The sequence below is a fragment of the Protopterus annectens genome, chromosome 9.part0 (assembly GCF_019279795.1).
Source record: "Protopterus annectens isolate FY-2018-M chromosome 9.part0, PAN1.0, whole genome shotgun sequence".
In the NCBI taxonomy this organism is placed as follows: Eukaryota; Metazoa; Chordata; order Ceratodontiformes; family Protopteridae; genus Protopterus; species Protopterus annectens.
The window spans coordinates 1,503,788,534-1,503,805,254 of record NC_056743.1 but is presented as its reverse complement, the minus strand read 5'-3'; the positions used below and the strand labels follow the sequence as shown (position 1 = coordinate 1,503,805,254).

The 16,721-nt window shown below is 39.6% G+C and overlaps 1 protein-coding gene across 3 annotated transcripts in view; it reads left to right on the top strand.

The window, feature by feature from the left end:
- Window positions 1–16,721, top strand: part of XAB2 (XPA binding protein 2) — a 1,020,149-nt gene that overhangs the window by 931,792 nt on the left and 71,636 nt on the right. The window lies entirely within an intron of this gene.

Here is a 16,721-nt window from a genome sequence, read left to right as displayed (position 1 = left end):
CTACCAGGTAGTTCCCTCCCTGAAGTAGCCACCTCACCAGTCCTGGCTTTAAGTTTGCGGTCTCTCTGGGTTCCCCCCAGGCTACCAGACCCACATGCCTGTCTCCAAGCGTGATTGAGTGTAACTGCATGCACACAATATACTACATTATCAGAATAATTCCCTATGAGGACATCTGCAGGGATATCCTCAAACACACCTATTTGCTTGCTTCCTTTTCCACCCTCCCAGTCAAGGTGAATACTAGCCAAAGGCATTTGGAATGGGGTCCCTCCTAAAGCTCTGACTGGAGTACACTGCCCAAGCAAGTAGTGCTCCTCTTTAACCATTGCAGGCTTCACAGTGGTTAGGACAGATGCTGTGTCTCTCTTAGCAGTGGCCTGTTTCCCATCTGATGAGATAGGATATAACCTCTTGTGGTAGTTTGGTACCCTTGTTGTCTCCAGACAACTTACCATTGGCATTTAGTTATTCCCACTTGCTGGCTCCCCCACCTTTTGTTCCCCACCTTGCCTCCATGGACATGTATATGATACATTGCCCCACTGGTTACATTTAAAACATTTTAACCTTTGATCCTGGGTTTGTACCTGAACTAGTGGCTTCCCCTGTTACTGGTGGACTCTATTGGGATGGGTTAGGAGGCTGCCCACAGTGGTTTCCCTTATACCCATGTGCAGCACTGGGTATCCCCTTTCCTGTGCAGTGATGCCTTGCTTGCTACGTATAGCTCTCCTTTTTCCCCATCTCATCTGTGGTGTTACATTCTCAATCTGCCAACCAGATTCTCATGTCCTCAGGAAAAGTGCTAAGGGCTTGTTCCCTCACCAAACGGTCTGCCAGCTTTTCAAAAGTGGTGACCTGATACCCACTCACACACACTCACACACATATGAAAATAAGTGCTTAGTTCAGCAATATAATCAAACACACTTTCATCTGCCTTGCTTCTATGCTCTTGGAACTTTTTCTATAAGCTTCAGGTGTTAATTTAAAGCATTCCAATAAACAATTTTAACTGTATTATAATTTAAGCAATTGGTATCAGACAGTTTAGAAACAGCAGTTACAGCTTTATCATGGAGTAAGGAGGTCAGGAACCGTACCCAGAACCCTTGGTCGTCATTATACTGTTTACAAATCCTTTCAAACATATGAATAAAACTATCAAAATTATCACCCTCTGTAAATTGTGGAAGAAATTTACTGACCTTTATTGCTTCTGGGTTTGGTTATTCCCTTCCCCATTACCCCCATGATCCTGGTGAAGAGTCAGCATCTCCTTTTCATGTTGCCTCTGCCTCTTATTTTCTTCAGCCTCCAAACATCTCAGTCTCTCATTTTCTTCAGCCTCCAAACATCTCAGTCTCTCATTTTTTTCAGCCTCCAAATGCTGCAGTCTCTCTGCTGATTCTATTTCCAAATGTTTGGCCTCCAGTGCAAGTCTCTTTAACTCCAAGTGGATTTTTAAGTCGTCTGAAGAAAAGTCGAACTGTCCATTTTCTGAGAACTGTACATCCCTAAGGCCAGTCTGGTTGTCTTCCTGGTTGGTGGTCTGTGCTGCAGCTGTGGTTAAGGCTGCAGTTTATTTCCACTTTAGTCAGGTTGGCACGCACCATTCCTTTGGCTTGGCACATCTCAGCCAACTGGCTCCTTGTCAGCTTGCCATAATCATCTGCTGACATTCTTGCCTGCTCTCCCTGACTAACTAAGCTAACAAAAAATAAATAAAACTATTGTGATATGAAACTCTGAATGTCTACTATTTGGCTGCTTGAGAGTACAAACACCTTCTTTAGTGACCACTATTTACAGGATACAGGAGTTCAATATCCACACCACTGAATCCCAGTATATGATGTGGTGATTTCACCACTGCCAGCCAGTTAATATGTGATGTGGATATCCAACCACTGCCCACAAATTAATATGTGACGACCCACCACTGCCAACCAGTAATCAAGGAGCCTCATTCCTCACCACTTACAACAGTGGGGGACATTCACTGGGAGAATAACAGGTACATGCTCAGTATTTCCAGATGCAGCTCTCTGCATCAAGTGCATTTTCTCTTAAGAGCACACAGAGACCACAGTCAGTCTGGGGCTGTTTTTTCCCTCTTCCTTCAGATCCCCAGTAACACTCTCCACTGGCTATAGAGTTGAGATCTCAGCTGAGTGACCAAGCCAAGACATTCAGTACCCTCTCTGTTCAACCAGTGCTTCATGTCCCTGCCCAAGTAGCTAATACACATGTCCCTGCCCAAGTAGCTAATACACGCACTCTTTGAGGTTTGATTTACACACACAAGCTACTTTAGGGCCATTATCAGAAGGTGTCCAATTGCACTGGGTAATATTAATACTAATACAAAAGTTAGTCTGACCAAGAGCAAGGCTGTTTAGAGTGGCCCACACAATGTCACCAATTAAATGTGCAAGTAATCTCAAAACTTATATATCTCTACACAGATCAGCCACAATGAAAGGTTTACATACATTTAATAATAGACAATTAAAAGACAAGACAATACTACATGTATATTTACAGTGACATCAGAGTTCAAAACCTCAGGAAATATTTATTTTTGATATTTGTTGACCGGGAAAGTCCATTGGGCTTGAGACACATTTTCAGTGGAGGACTGGGGAGAAAAGCTCCAAGTTACATGAAAATCATTAATCAGTAAGGAAACAAAATTATAATTATAAAGCAAGTGAAATAATACAGAAAACTATCTAAACAACAAATATGTTGTAAAAAGGCACAATACAAAAAAAATAATAATTTTATTTTACTGGCATTCAATTGTTTACTCATGTAATTATTGTTGTATTTAACATTTTTTTCTTGGGGACTATACAATTATTTTTTTGTAATCTCTATTTCTTGCGGATTATTTGTATAAATGTTTTTTTTTCTGTTCTTGTTGTTGTCTCAGAGCTTTTCTCCTCGGGCCTTTACTGAAAATAGACATATATCCAGTTAGACTAGCCCGGTCAACAAATGTAAAATAAATAAATAAATAAAATAAATACAGTAATAATGTAACATTAGCATGTAGGAAAATTATACAGTTAGAAATATTTAACAATACAGCTCAATTTTTTTTTTTTGGGGGGGGGGGGGAGTAGGAAAAGGGAAAGATAAAACTTAAAGGTAATACAGGTATAGTTAGAGTCCTATAGCTAGGTAGTGGGAATAAGTAGATTATAGGTGGCATATATTTAATGGTAGTATTAAAAGCAGAAAGTGACAGAGAAGAGAAAATGTGTTAAGATGGTTGTATTGATATGTGGACTATGATACTAAAGATTAGGGATAACTTGTTTGGTGTAACAGCATAACATATACATAAGTATATTTGCTACGTGAAACCGTTTTGCTAGATTAAGGAGGCTGCGGCTATGTGTTGTATGTGCAGCTGGGGTTATCAGTGAGATGTTTTAGTTTTCTTTTAAAGGAGATTATGTTGTCTAATTCTGTAACTGATGATGGGAGGGTGTTCCACAGCTTAGTTATGGAATGGGAATAGATAATCTACCTGCTCTTTTACTAGGTTTTTATTTTACTATTTATTTTACATTTTTTGACTGGGAGAGTCCAACTTGATTACAAGTCCATTTTCAGTGGAGGCCCGGGGAGAAAAGCTCCAAGAGAACAATTTTTTTACAAAACATAGTTTTAAGGACAGACTTTTGACGTACAATTTCCGTAGAAGAGACTTTGACATGCATATTAACTAACAGATAGGATACATTCATTCTCCACAATATAATATTACATTTTAGAAGATATTCCTAAGTTTAGGATTCCTGTGATAGATTTACTATCAGAGTAAAAGCAGAGAGACATAGAATAAGGCTTTGAGAGAGCAGATGATGCTTTATATAGTTGAGAAGGATAACAAATTGATTTACTATATGTCATCGCCTGGTTTTAGTTGAGAAGGATAACAAATTGATTTACAGTATGTCTTCTTCTGGTTTTAGTTTCTTATGGAAAGCACAACATTGCTGGGGTAGTTTTCCCTAACTCCTGGAGAGATGGGATGAGCAGTAGATTAACAGTCATAAGTGGGTACAGTACTTTGATTGGTTGGCTCAGCAGAGTTACTTAAGTTAGGTGAAGTGTTCTAATGAGACATCAGCCAGTTTTGATACTTTAAGTAGGTATTTGTTGTTAAGATTATAGCACAGGCTCACACAAATGGAGAAAAACATCTAAACTAAGCTTCACTATATTCCTGACTGAATCTAAGAGAATTATACTGTTCCCTAGAAACGTATTTACTATAGAGCAAGGCAGATTTAGTGAATGGTTCTTGCTGCTGCTGTTGTCAGGTCCAAGACAGAATGTAGAATGCATTGTCTCACTAAGAGACTTAAAATAATATCTAAAATATACTGCCGGGATAGCTTGCAGAATGACATCACTTCTTGTCATCTGACTTCTAGTTCCCAGGCAAAACCCCCACTGCTGAAGCTGGCAGTATTTAGCATCTACCTGTAAAAATACTCATACAAGGGCTTTTTGCTCAGATGTTTGACACATGCTGGAAGTAATAAAACAATTGCATTCCTTCATGCTTCCCAAGTAGAAACTAGTTCACCCTGAAGACAATACAGAAAGCTTCTTAGTACAGACTTTGTCTCTCTAGCTGCATTGAAACATTTCAGACAGCCTCCTTATGGCCTAGCCTATAAAGTAATTTAATTTCAGATATTTTTCTGAAGTTTGCTGGACTGAGGTTAACCTCCTGTATTCCAGTTCGACTGTTAAAATATATTCATTTAAACAGTTACAATAGTCCAGGTACATTTCTGTTCTCTTCCAGTAGGGCACACTGTGGATACATTTTAGGCAGAGGCACTTTACAAATACCTTTTCAGCACAAACATCTGTACAAAGCAGTTTGACATACACATGACATACAGTTCTAATACATTTGTAACACAAGCATCTTATATGACATACAGTTCTAATACATTTGTAACACCAGCATTTTATATAAATTAGTTTGATATTAACAAATGACATATAATTATTTACAGAATTCCAGCTAGTTGTCCTGGCAGTAGCTCCTTTCATCACAGATAAAATCTGGAAGGTTACTTTATGTCTCACAAAATAGTTGCCATCAAGCATGCCCATTGGGAGGAACTGGCAGGAGGGTTACTAGTATGTTTTCAGGCTGTTGCCACAGCACCAAAAGAATGTGAAAGATGCTGGACATTGTTCATACTTTTTTCAAAGTCCATCTTTGAGATGGTCTCAGGGTCCTTACCTGTCAGTAGCTTCCCCTCAGTTAACAAATGGTTGAACTAACACTCTACTTCATTTCAACAGACAGTGGCTGACAAGGGTTTACCCCAGCAATCACATTGAGAGCTGCCTTCCAGACTGTCAGAATGACTCACCCTATAGTTTAGTGTTCAAAGCTTGTCCTTGATTGGCATGCACTCATAGGTCTCTTTATTGAACATTCTCATGCAGGCTGATTTAAATCAATGACATTTCTCCTCAGGCCTCCCCTCAAACTGAATAGTGCTCAGTTGCCTAGGTTGAGAAGGTTCCATTGAGCACTTCTGTATTTGCAAGGCTGACATAGTCCCAGGCATTAAATTTTAGAAGCCTTTTCAGTGTTTAGTGAGATCTGTTCTCATGGGAACAGGAGAACCCTCAAGAAACATGGCTTGATGAGAGCAGGTGACAGCAGCAGGCTTTTCACAAGTCATTCCCAACACTGCCTTCACTCGGCATGCTGTGCTTGCCAGTGTTTCATCAACTGAACAGCAGAGCTCACCTATCACTTGCTCAACCTTGCATCTGTGCAGTGTGCCCTGGTCTATCCACAATGGAGCTAGGATAAGAGAAGTCTGCTTCACTAAAGCTAGGATAATGGAGGCCTCCCTGACTGTCTGCAACCCAGGAAGGTGACTCAGAAGACCAAGAGTCCCATATTTCAGAGATATTTAAAGAAGAACACTAGGTCCTACTTTCCTTATAGGTCCTCATGACTCCCCTCCTTTCCAAAAAACTGGCAGCACACCTGAACAGTATCTTCCCCAGAATGTGTGAGTGTCTGTGGAAAAAGGAATAGGAACCCTAGGGCATCCTACTCATTAAACCCTTGGTCAAGGATGCTATATTTTCAGCATGGAGGCATCCTGTTACTTCTCCCATTGCTGTTGAGGAGGAGTCATTCTCTAGGGCTCAAGTGAGAGCATCCTAGAGCTAACTCATTCATGATCTCAATGATCCAGCATTGGTCCTAAGGATCACAGCAACTTTTCACTTTGCTGCCTGATGAGTCTAAGATATTGGACAATGTAGACAAGAAGGTATTTTTCTCTGTCACTTTTAGGCGCAGATTCCTCAACTGTTTGTCTGATTTGTCCAGGTCCCTTCCTGATACTGGGGTCATGAAGAGCTAAGTTTAATAATCGCATTGTCACAGTTTCTACATTAAGCTTTCGTGTGGCCCACTGGATTCCTGACTGTGTTTGTTTGATATGATGCATTCTAGCAGTCCATGACCCTGAACAGGATAAAGATACAAAATAAGTACTATAAATTGAGTGAATAAATGAATGATGCTGTGGTTAAGGCAGCTCAATCAGAATCAGGAACAATTACATCATTTTTTATTATCTCCACAAACCATTGATGTATGTAACAATTACAAGACTGCATGAATCCATAAATATACATATATCACACCATTTTTATTAATACTGTTTCCTTCTTTTAATTTTAAATATCTTTATAAAATTATTATTTAAGATTTAGTCACACATACATTAGTATAAAAAAAAACAAACCATATTAACATTTTTCTTAGGCAAGCATTATACATTAAGTGTGTTTCCTTTCTCTTTAACAATTATTCACTCCAACATTGCATTGCTGAGTTGCTGCCCTCCCTTAAACCTCACTCTTATTTATTTCTGTGGGATTTGCTGCTTTCCTTTTTAGGGATCCCACTTCTAGTTCTTGTATCGTCTTCCCTTAAACCTCAATCTCATTTATTTTCGGTGTGATTTGCTGCTTTCCTTTTTTAGGATCCCACTTCTAGTTCTTGTATCTTCTGTACAATATTCAGTACTTCAGCTATAATTGGTTTAGATTTTGATTTCCATTTTATTATTTTGGGGGGAGGCAGAGAAAGGTGTATTCCAGATGACAGGAGAATAAGCATACTCATGCCAGTGTACAATAACAAAAGGGATGTACACAACTATGGGCAGTACAGGGGTATCAAACTCTGTCACATTGCATGAAAGTTCTGGAGAGGGTGATTGATAAATGGGTATGCAGAGTAGTAGAAAGTAAGATGGAAGATGAGCAGTTTGGATTCAGATCAGGGTGCAGCACAAAAGACCCAATGTTTGCAGTGAGACAGACAGTTGAGAAGAAGCTAGAAATGAGGAAAGAGTCCAACTGGGCATTCTTAGACTTGGAGAAAGCCTGTGACCAGATCCCAAGAAAGCTGATTAGGGCAGTGCTGCACTGGTTCGAAGTCACAGAAACATTGGTAGAATTAGTGCAGGCTATGTACAAGGACCCAATTGCTGAAGTAAGAACAGTGTCCGGCCTCAAAGAGGGGTTCCCAGTAGTAATGGGTGTGCAGCAGGATTCAGCTCTGAGCTCACTGCTGTTCAGACTGGTGATGGACTACATTAGCAAACAGGTCAGAGAGGACAGATAGGCAAAGTTGCAGTATGCAGATGGTGAGGCATTACAGGCAGACTCTGAGCAAGAACTTCAGCAAGGGATGAGGGAATGGAATGCAAAACTGAAGGCAAGTGGGATAATACTAAGTGATAATGGCAGCAAATTGTGGACGTCAGAAGAAGCTGAGAAATGAGGTAGAAGGGAAAATAATGGGACAGGTTAACAGCTTCAGGTATCTAGGAGGGGTGGTTGAGGAGAAGGGAAGTCTGAATGAAGACGTCAAAGTTAGAATCAGAGGGCTGCAGCCAACTGGCATAGACTGTCTAGTGTAGTGTATGACAGATAAATGCCAAAGAAGCTGAAAAGTAAGTTGTACAAAATAGTGGTGCGACCAGTACTGCTGTATGGTACAGAAACCTGGGCAGTAGGGGTAGAGCAAATGAGAAAGCTAGAGGTGATGGTAATGAAATGCCTGAGAAGGGTGGTAGGATGCACACTATGAGACAGATGAAGAAATGAGGACATAAGAGCAGAAGCCAAAGTAGCTACAGCTGCAGAAAATATCAAAGAGAACAGATAACAGTGGTCTTTGCACATGTGCAGAAAACAATTTAGTGAAGAAGATTTGAGACAGGAAGAAGGTAAGAGGAAATGAGGGCATCCAGCAAAGAGGTGGTTGGATTGTGTGAGAGAAGATCTGCGACAGTCAGGCATGAATGTTGAAGAAGGCAGGAGTGTGCCATTGAATCGAGAGAGATGGCAACAGACAGAAAAAGGTTGATGATGATGAGGCACAAATAGCATTAAACTTATAAAGGCCTTACTGTTTGTTGGCAGTTCAGAGCCTGTGTCCTTTCTCAAAAAAATCGTCTCTTTAGTTACAGCTATTTACTCCCCATAAATTTTCAGACTTGAGTACTCTATAGGGAATTTTTCAAATCTGCAAATTTATTACAGTCTGAAAACTATGTTCCCGTTTCCACTACCCATTCCTCTTTCTGTTTCCATAACATTTCTAGCATTTGCTATCTACCTAAGAAAATATTCTGTAAAGTCTGCTTGAGGTATAAAAATAATTATGCAAACACATCCACGCAAAAATCCTAAACCCTCTGGACTTTGTCATGTATGTTGGAGCTATACAGTTATGTTTCATTGTTCCTTTGTAAGTTATCTTTCCCGTCTCTCTTCCCAGTCATATTTAACCTCCTGGGATTAAGTATTATAATACAGTATTTTGTATTATCTACCAAGTGCCCCCTTTTTAACAGACAATTCCATTCTAGAGTTGACTAAAACTTTACCAGAGGTCAGTTAACACTTTTTCCCTTTCCCTTTGTACTCTGATATCAATCCCTGGTAAGAAAGATGGTCTCTGAAATGTATTATAAACTTCTTGGCATCATCCCACTCTGTTACCTTTCCCTCAGTATTTTTTGTCTTCCAATACTTTTGTTCTTTTGGCATGTTTTTTTAAATTCCAGCCCCATCTTCCCTATTTTCTGTACCTGTATTTGCAGTAATCCTTATTGGCAAATTCTCCTTTCTCCATTCCTGTGTTGGCTTATTTCTTAGAATACTTTCTGCAGCTGTATGAATGTAATATTCTGTATGGTTGCTAATATTCTTCTTAAAGACCTGCATCCAGAATCCTTCTCTCTCTCTCATTTCTCAACCTCCCCCACGCATTTCATCATAATCCCTTTCCACTGATTTTAAGTCTTTGCTTATATTATGTGTATGAACCCTAACTGCATAGCTCTAAAGTATCGGTTCAAATCAGGTAACCCTAAACCACCTTGTTCTGTGTGGAGGATCAACTTATCCCACTTGACTCTTGGCCACTTTCTAGCATCATTATCATCATCAACATCAACACCTCCTTTTTCCCATTTTCTATATGGGGTTGGGGTATTGTGTCAGCTTTTGGCATGTTTCTCTATTCAATGCTACTGTCTTACGATCTTCAACACTCATGCCTGAATGCTGCAGGTCGTCTCTCACACAATCCATCCACCTGTTTTCTGGATGCCCTTTTTTTCTTCTTACCTCCTTCCTGTCTGTTCCAAATCTTCTTCATTAGATTGTCTTCTGCTTTTTTGCACATGTGCCTGAGCCACAGTAATCTGTTCTCTTTTAACTTTTCTGCAGTTGAAGCTACTTTGGCTTCTGCCATCATTTCTTTGTCTGTCCCACAATGTGCATCCTGCCACCTCTACCAGTTACTTCATCTCCCTCACTAGCTTCCTCAACTGCTCTGCCTTTACTGCCCAGGTTTCTGTACCATACAGTAGTACTAGTCGCACCACTGTTTGTACACCTTATTTTCAGCTTCTTTGGCATTCTTCTGTCATATACGTCACCACAGAATAAAAGTGTACCAGCAGAAGTAAAACCCATGTATTAACATAAAAGAATTGTGGTTAAACGCTTTTGTCTGCACTAATTATCAGACTTCTTCAGAACAAAGTACCTTAAACCATTGCTCACTTTTAATACGAAAGTGACAAAAGCGCTTAACCACAGTTGTTTTACATTATTTAATAAATGGATTGTACTTCTGCCAGTACATTTGTTTATTCTTCTGTCATATGCAGCACTTGACAATCTTTGGCAGTTGGCTGCAGCCCATCTGATTCTTGCTTTGACCTTCTCATTCAAACTTCCCTTCTTCTCAACCACCCCTCCTAGATACATGAAACTGTTAACCTGTTCCTATTTTCCCTTCTATCTCAATTCTCGCTTTCTTCTGATTTCCCTATTTGCTTCCATTACAACTGTCTTATCTGTACTCAGTTTCATCCCATGTGCCTTTAGATTTGCATTCCATTCCCCTATCCTTTGCTGATGTTCTTGCTTAGAGTCTGCCTGTAATGCCACATTGTCTGCATACAGCAACTTTATTGATTTGTCCCCTCCAGCCTGTTTGTTAATGTGGCTCATCACTGGTATGAACAGCAGTAGCCTCAGAGCTGAACCCTGATGCACACCCACTCCCATCGGGAGCCCTGCTTTGAGACCAAACACTGTTTGTACTTGAGTCATTGGGCCCTTGTACATAGCTTGCCTAATTCTACCAGTTTTTTGAGACTTTGAACCATCACACAATTGGCCAAATCAGCTTTCTTAGGACATTGTCATATGCTTTCTCAAACTCTAGGAATACCAAATTGGACTCTTCCATCATCTCTAGTTTCTTCTCAGTTATGTCTCAAACATCATGTCATTTATGCTGCATCTTGATCTAAATCCAAACTGCTCATCTCCCATCTTGCTGTGAACTACTCTATGAATTTAGTTATCAGTCACCCTTTCCAGAACTTCTATGCAGTGTGACAGGAGTTCGATGTCTCTGTACTGTCCACAGTTGTGAATGTCCCTTTGCTATTGAACACTGGCACTAGTATGCTTATTCTCCAGTCTTTTGGGATATGCTTTTCTCTCCACACTGTTACAAGTACCATCAGGAGCCACTTCTCCCCTTTCTGCCCAAGCATCGTTATCATATCTGGTGTGACCTCATCTGAACCTGCTGCTTTCTCTGGCTTCATTTTCCTTAGTGCTTTTTTTACTTATTCTCTGGCAGGCACCTCCTCTTCTCACATTGTAAGCTGTGTCTGGGGCAATACAGCTTCTGTGGTGTTTCTTCATTTAGAAGCAGCTGTAGATCATTCTTTCCATCTGCCTTTGTGGAATGGTAAACAGGTTGTTGTTGGTATCACTTATAAAGGGTATCTGGCTATCTTCTTTATCTTTCTGTCTTTACCTTGCCACCTGATATACTTTCTTTGTGCCTTCTACTGAGTTACTTTTCAGAAGATGATAGAGTGCCTCGGATGCCTTGTTCATTGCTATTGCAAACCTCTTTGTTAGCCAACCAGTTTTCCTTCTTGGCCTGTTCTCTCTCTTCTGCTCCCAACTTTCCTGCACTCCTTTCTTTTGATGACTTCCTGGATTTCTGCATTCCTTATGTATCTTATTTCTGTACCTTGCTTGGCCACATCTTTTCAGTAATCCTCACCCATGCTGTTTTCAGGCCCTGTTATTCTCCTTCAACTCCACCTGTTTCCTCTTCTTCTTGAGGTGTTAGAGCCCTGAGTAATTCCTTGAACTGTTCTGTGTCTACCCGAGTTACACATTGGCATTATGAACATCAATTCATGTTGTCCTGCTTTATCTAGTAGGTCATGCAACAGCTGCCTGATTGCACTCTTTTTCTCACTATCACATCCCTGCTGTGGGTTATAGGCTGAGATTATGAGTACTGCTCTAGCAATTAGGTTGGGGTCTGATTGCCATGAGTCTGTCACTAATTCTGATATCATCCCTCACTACCTTCTGAAGCCCCAACCTCACCACAGTTCCCATACCATTTCTAGCCTGTCCTCCTCCTCCTGAGTAGTAGACCCTGGAGCCCAAGCCAAGCGGCTTTGCTGCACTGCCCTTCCATCTTGTTTCCTGGATACATAGGATGTCCAGCCTCCACTGTACCATCATGTCATCCACTTCCAAGATATGCCCTGTCAGTGAACCTATACTGAGTGCAGCAATCCTTAGTTCATATTTGCAGGTTGATTGGTTTTACATACAACTTTTGCTCAACAGAGCTTTCCCAGGTACCCCAAGCTGAGCAACTGGACACTGGACATCCAGTAGCTTATTGACCTAGGGCTGCTGGGCTTTATGGTGGGCACACACTGACCGTTAGATGCACAACACTTCTCCCACCATTAGCATGGGTCCCTAGCATATGTCAGAATAGGCCTGGTCCTCAACCCATTTATTACTGGCAAATACCCATGCCCAATTGGTGGCATTAATCAACACAATCGAATCACCTAGAACTGTATTTTACACCATGTGTCTAGCCCTGCTCACTTACCCTCCTAAGTAAACTTCTTCAGATTTCTATTAATCATTATCCACTACTTCTCCTCTGGTTGATGAAAATAAGTCTGACCTATATATAAAACTAAATGGAGCAAAAACGTTTTCACTGCTTGTATCTTACTATCCAAGTCTGTAATCAAGAGCTTCCAGTTTCTTAGTTTCTGCATTACTTTTATTTAGTCTCTTCCCACATATTCTTAGCTTACATAACAGAATCCTTTTTAATCCATACATTTAAATACTTAATTTTATCATATCCTCCTAAATATGAGCATTGCTGAAACATTTCACATGAGGGTACATAGTTTGCTTCTGTATCTTTTGTTTTATCTTCTTTAATTTTATATCCCAAAAAGACTTGAAGCTGTCTCATGATATTCCAGAACACTGAAATGTCATTTTCTGGCTTTATGAAGTACAGAATAATATCAACCACAAATAAAGAAAAACTATTCCAGTTATATCCTTGAGTTTGTGAGTTCTGTATTTTATTTGCCAATGACTGTAAATAGAAAGCACATAATAAAGTGGAAAGAGGACACCTTCTTTTCAAACATAGTTTGTCTGAGAAGAACCATCCTACCTTAAGTCTTACCCAGCCCTTCATATATCCTCCTAATTAACCCTGTTACTCTGTCAAGAAATGCAAATGCTTCCATGAATGCCCTGTTTATAAGATCCCAGCTAACTATGTTGAATGCTTTCTTTGCATCAATATACACCAACAATTTTCTTAAATTCTCTAGATTATTTCCATTCTATTAATGTTGTCAGATGTTTGTTCTCCCTAAAAAAAAACATATTTATCTATATCTATGAAATGTGGCATCACATTTGCTTTTCTCTTAGTATATATAGAAACACTGTGTAATTATGTTTTAAAATTAAAACAAGTCTTTAAAAAGCTGGATCTACATGGGCCTTACTGTGGGTAATGCAAGCACCACAGCATTTCCCAAGGTACTAGTGCTTCACACCCCATTTTAAAATATTGTTAATCAAAACCTTCCAGGTTTATATCACTTTCTTCCATCCTAACTTCCAGGCTTCTACAAGAATGCCATCTCTTCCTGAAAACTTCCCTGCTGATTGATTATACATCACCAATTTTTATCACATCTCTTTCTATCTTAGCTTGTTGAACCTCATCTTCCCCTAACCTTGGCATAATTAAGGGTCTCATTAATATTTCCATTTGTGCCTTTTCTTGGTCTTCATATTCCTATGTAACTTCCATAAAAAATCTCAACTATCAATACCTTTATATGATTTGTGGTTATGTTCTTGTCATAGGCTCTAAGCTTGGTGACATCTCATTTCAGTTTCTGTTGCATAAGTAGTTATGCTACAAGCTTTTGTGCTTTGAAGTTGTTGTCAAAAATAGTTGCTTAACAGCAACCTTTCTAATCTCATGCATCTTTTCTAAATGCTTTGCTGCAGTTGCTCTTCTTCTGTCAGATTTTCCTTATTCTGCAGTACTTTAACTTTGTTAGCCCCACTAAATATTCCTATTACTTTTTTCCTGTAGCTTTTTCTGTTTTAAATTTAATTTTCATTTTATTCCACTCACTAGTTATCCCATTAGAAAACATTCTAGCTTCCCTACCATCTCTTGAATAATTTTCACAACCTATATCTTAAATGCACCCTTTTTAACAAGTATCAGTTTCTCATTTTACTTCATTACCCCGCATCTATTTCTTCAAAAATCTACCCCCTTTTGTTATATTTTCCCTTCTAGGTCTCCTGATACATTCTTGCTATTGCAAAGTAAGTTCCAGTCAGCACCCATAAATAAAACTCCTTGCTGAAAGCTGAATATTTCTCACCAGAATTAATTAGGCTCCATAATAGTAGTTTTTGGTGGAATATAAATACCTGCCAGCTGAATCTTCCTCCTTTGTCAGTGGCCTCTTGCTACCACAAATTTGCCATTATTGTCTTTTTTCCTCTTTATCACTAGTGGAGTCCCTCTAGTAATTAGTCTTATTACTTCCATTTTCCTTTGGCCCTGGTATTCTACTGAATATCCATCCTAAATTCCTTTCTTAGTCAAATTGACATGTTCATTTATGTCCAAATGTGACTCCTGCAACATTGTTGTTTGCACCGTACATTTCTTAATTTCATTCAGTATTCTGTTTTTGTCTATACTTGTAAGGTCATTTACATTGCACCATAATATGGACATTGTAAAGGATATGATAGAAAACTCTTATTTACACCTATTACACATGACAGTTCTTTGAATGTGCATTTCCAAACTGTTTGGTAGGCTGATCTTTTGTACGCTTGTTTCGTCTTATCTTCATTTGAACCTTTGCCATATTTTTCAAGAATCTGTGCTTCAAAAAAAACACTCAGACAAAAAAACTAAAATTTTCAGCATCCACTATCCCCTTTTAACATGGAACAAAAATACCCAAAACTGTACATTTTCAGCAAATTAACTTTAGTCCTCCAGATAGAAACAATTACCATAAATTGACAACTGCACCCATAGGCACTACCTAATCTAAAATTAAGGTTACCCATGCTAAAGCACATATTACAGCCTGTGTTCCTACTTATGCTGATTGTTGTCTGTTCTTTGGTATCTTTACCCACTTCCCAGACATGAAAAACATTTTGCATGCTTTCAGTAACCATTAACCATAAGAAATAATACACTAGCTACCTTTTAGTGTTGAAGATATTAAAAATATTGGATTGGCTAAGATCACTTATTCCCTTCTTACAGTTTCAAACTTTTTAACTGAACTACTCTCTACTGTACCTTTATATGTTACATTTCACTCGCCATAATCCTCAGAAAACTCAAAGTTAATTGCTTGCATCTGCAGACAGATTGTCGTCAAGTAAAATAGTCAGTACTGAGGAAAACTGCTAAAGACTTTGCAGATGCTTGTAAAAATCTGTATAAATTACACTTGGAACACAATCCCCGGAATTCAAGAAGCTCGGCGCAAGGACGGTTTTAGCCTTGCGCCGAGCATCATTACAGATGGTGCAGAAGCGCTATATGAATATGTATGAGGGTGCGCCGCCGCACCCTCACCATGCACAGGACACGTGTGCGAGTGCAGGGGGCATGTACAAGTGCTCTACGGAGTTGTAAATATGCCCCAACAGTTGCACAACCTACTATGCTTACTATTAGAGCCTGCCTCTAATAGTAAGTCAGTAATTCAGTGTCCGTGGATACCAAAATGTTTGCTAAGCATACCAGTGTGTCCATGAACAGTGAAATAAAATCGAAGTAGTAAACACACAAGCACGTAGTTGAATGTTGAGCCCCGTTCCTAGAACTTTCACAATTAGATTTCCCGTGTCCCTATTATACATTTGTATTGCTGCAATATCGAAGGTGTAAGCAAAGCGCAACGTGTTTGTGCGTCACTGCCCTCCGCCGAGCGTAGCTTACACATTAAAATCATTCAAATAGAGAAAAACATGTGGAATCAGTGTAACCGTCAATAGTGTAGTGTTTAGAGCATCCGCCTAACGAACAGGCATTCACGGTTCGAGCCCAACAATAGCACATATCATTTTCCATGTGGAATGAATGTCGTTTTGCTGTAAAACCAACATAAGAGTATCGCATGAGATGTTTAACTAAATGCCATTCAGTCAAAGTGGCACTGTCATAATGAATAAGGCACTAGTAAGCAGGTGTAAGCACAAATAAGCAGCAGTAAACATATATAAGTACCAGTAAGCAAGTCTGAGTGCGATTGCGCAGGTGTAAGCAGTGCCCAGCATAGGAACTGTAGAGTCATGTTAACAGGAGTAAAGATGTAATGAAGTATAGAGTCTAATCTTGACATAAAGACATGCGTGTCCCATGTGGGACAATCCAAACATTATGAATAGTGTCCTTTTGGCCGCTCATGTCACCAGTGTTTGTGGACTAAAAGATTGGGAGTTCTGAGGATACATGGAGTGAGTCAACCGATGGTATGGGTCTACAGGAGTAGGGAGTGGCCAGTGAGTAGTGGTGTGGATACACCGCAAATCCAACTGGAGAATGGATGACTGCAATGTTAGTGAGGCATTGGGGTGGGTGTTTGGGGAACCAGGAGTCATGAGTATCTGGGTATATATGCAAACGAAGCAGCACAGCAATAGTGTATTGGTTAGAGCAACCCAACAAA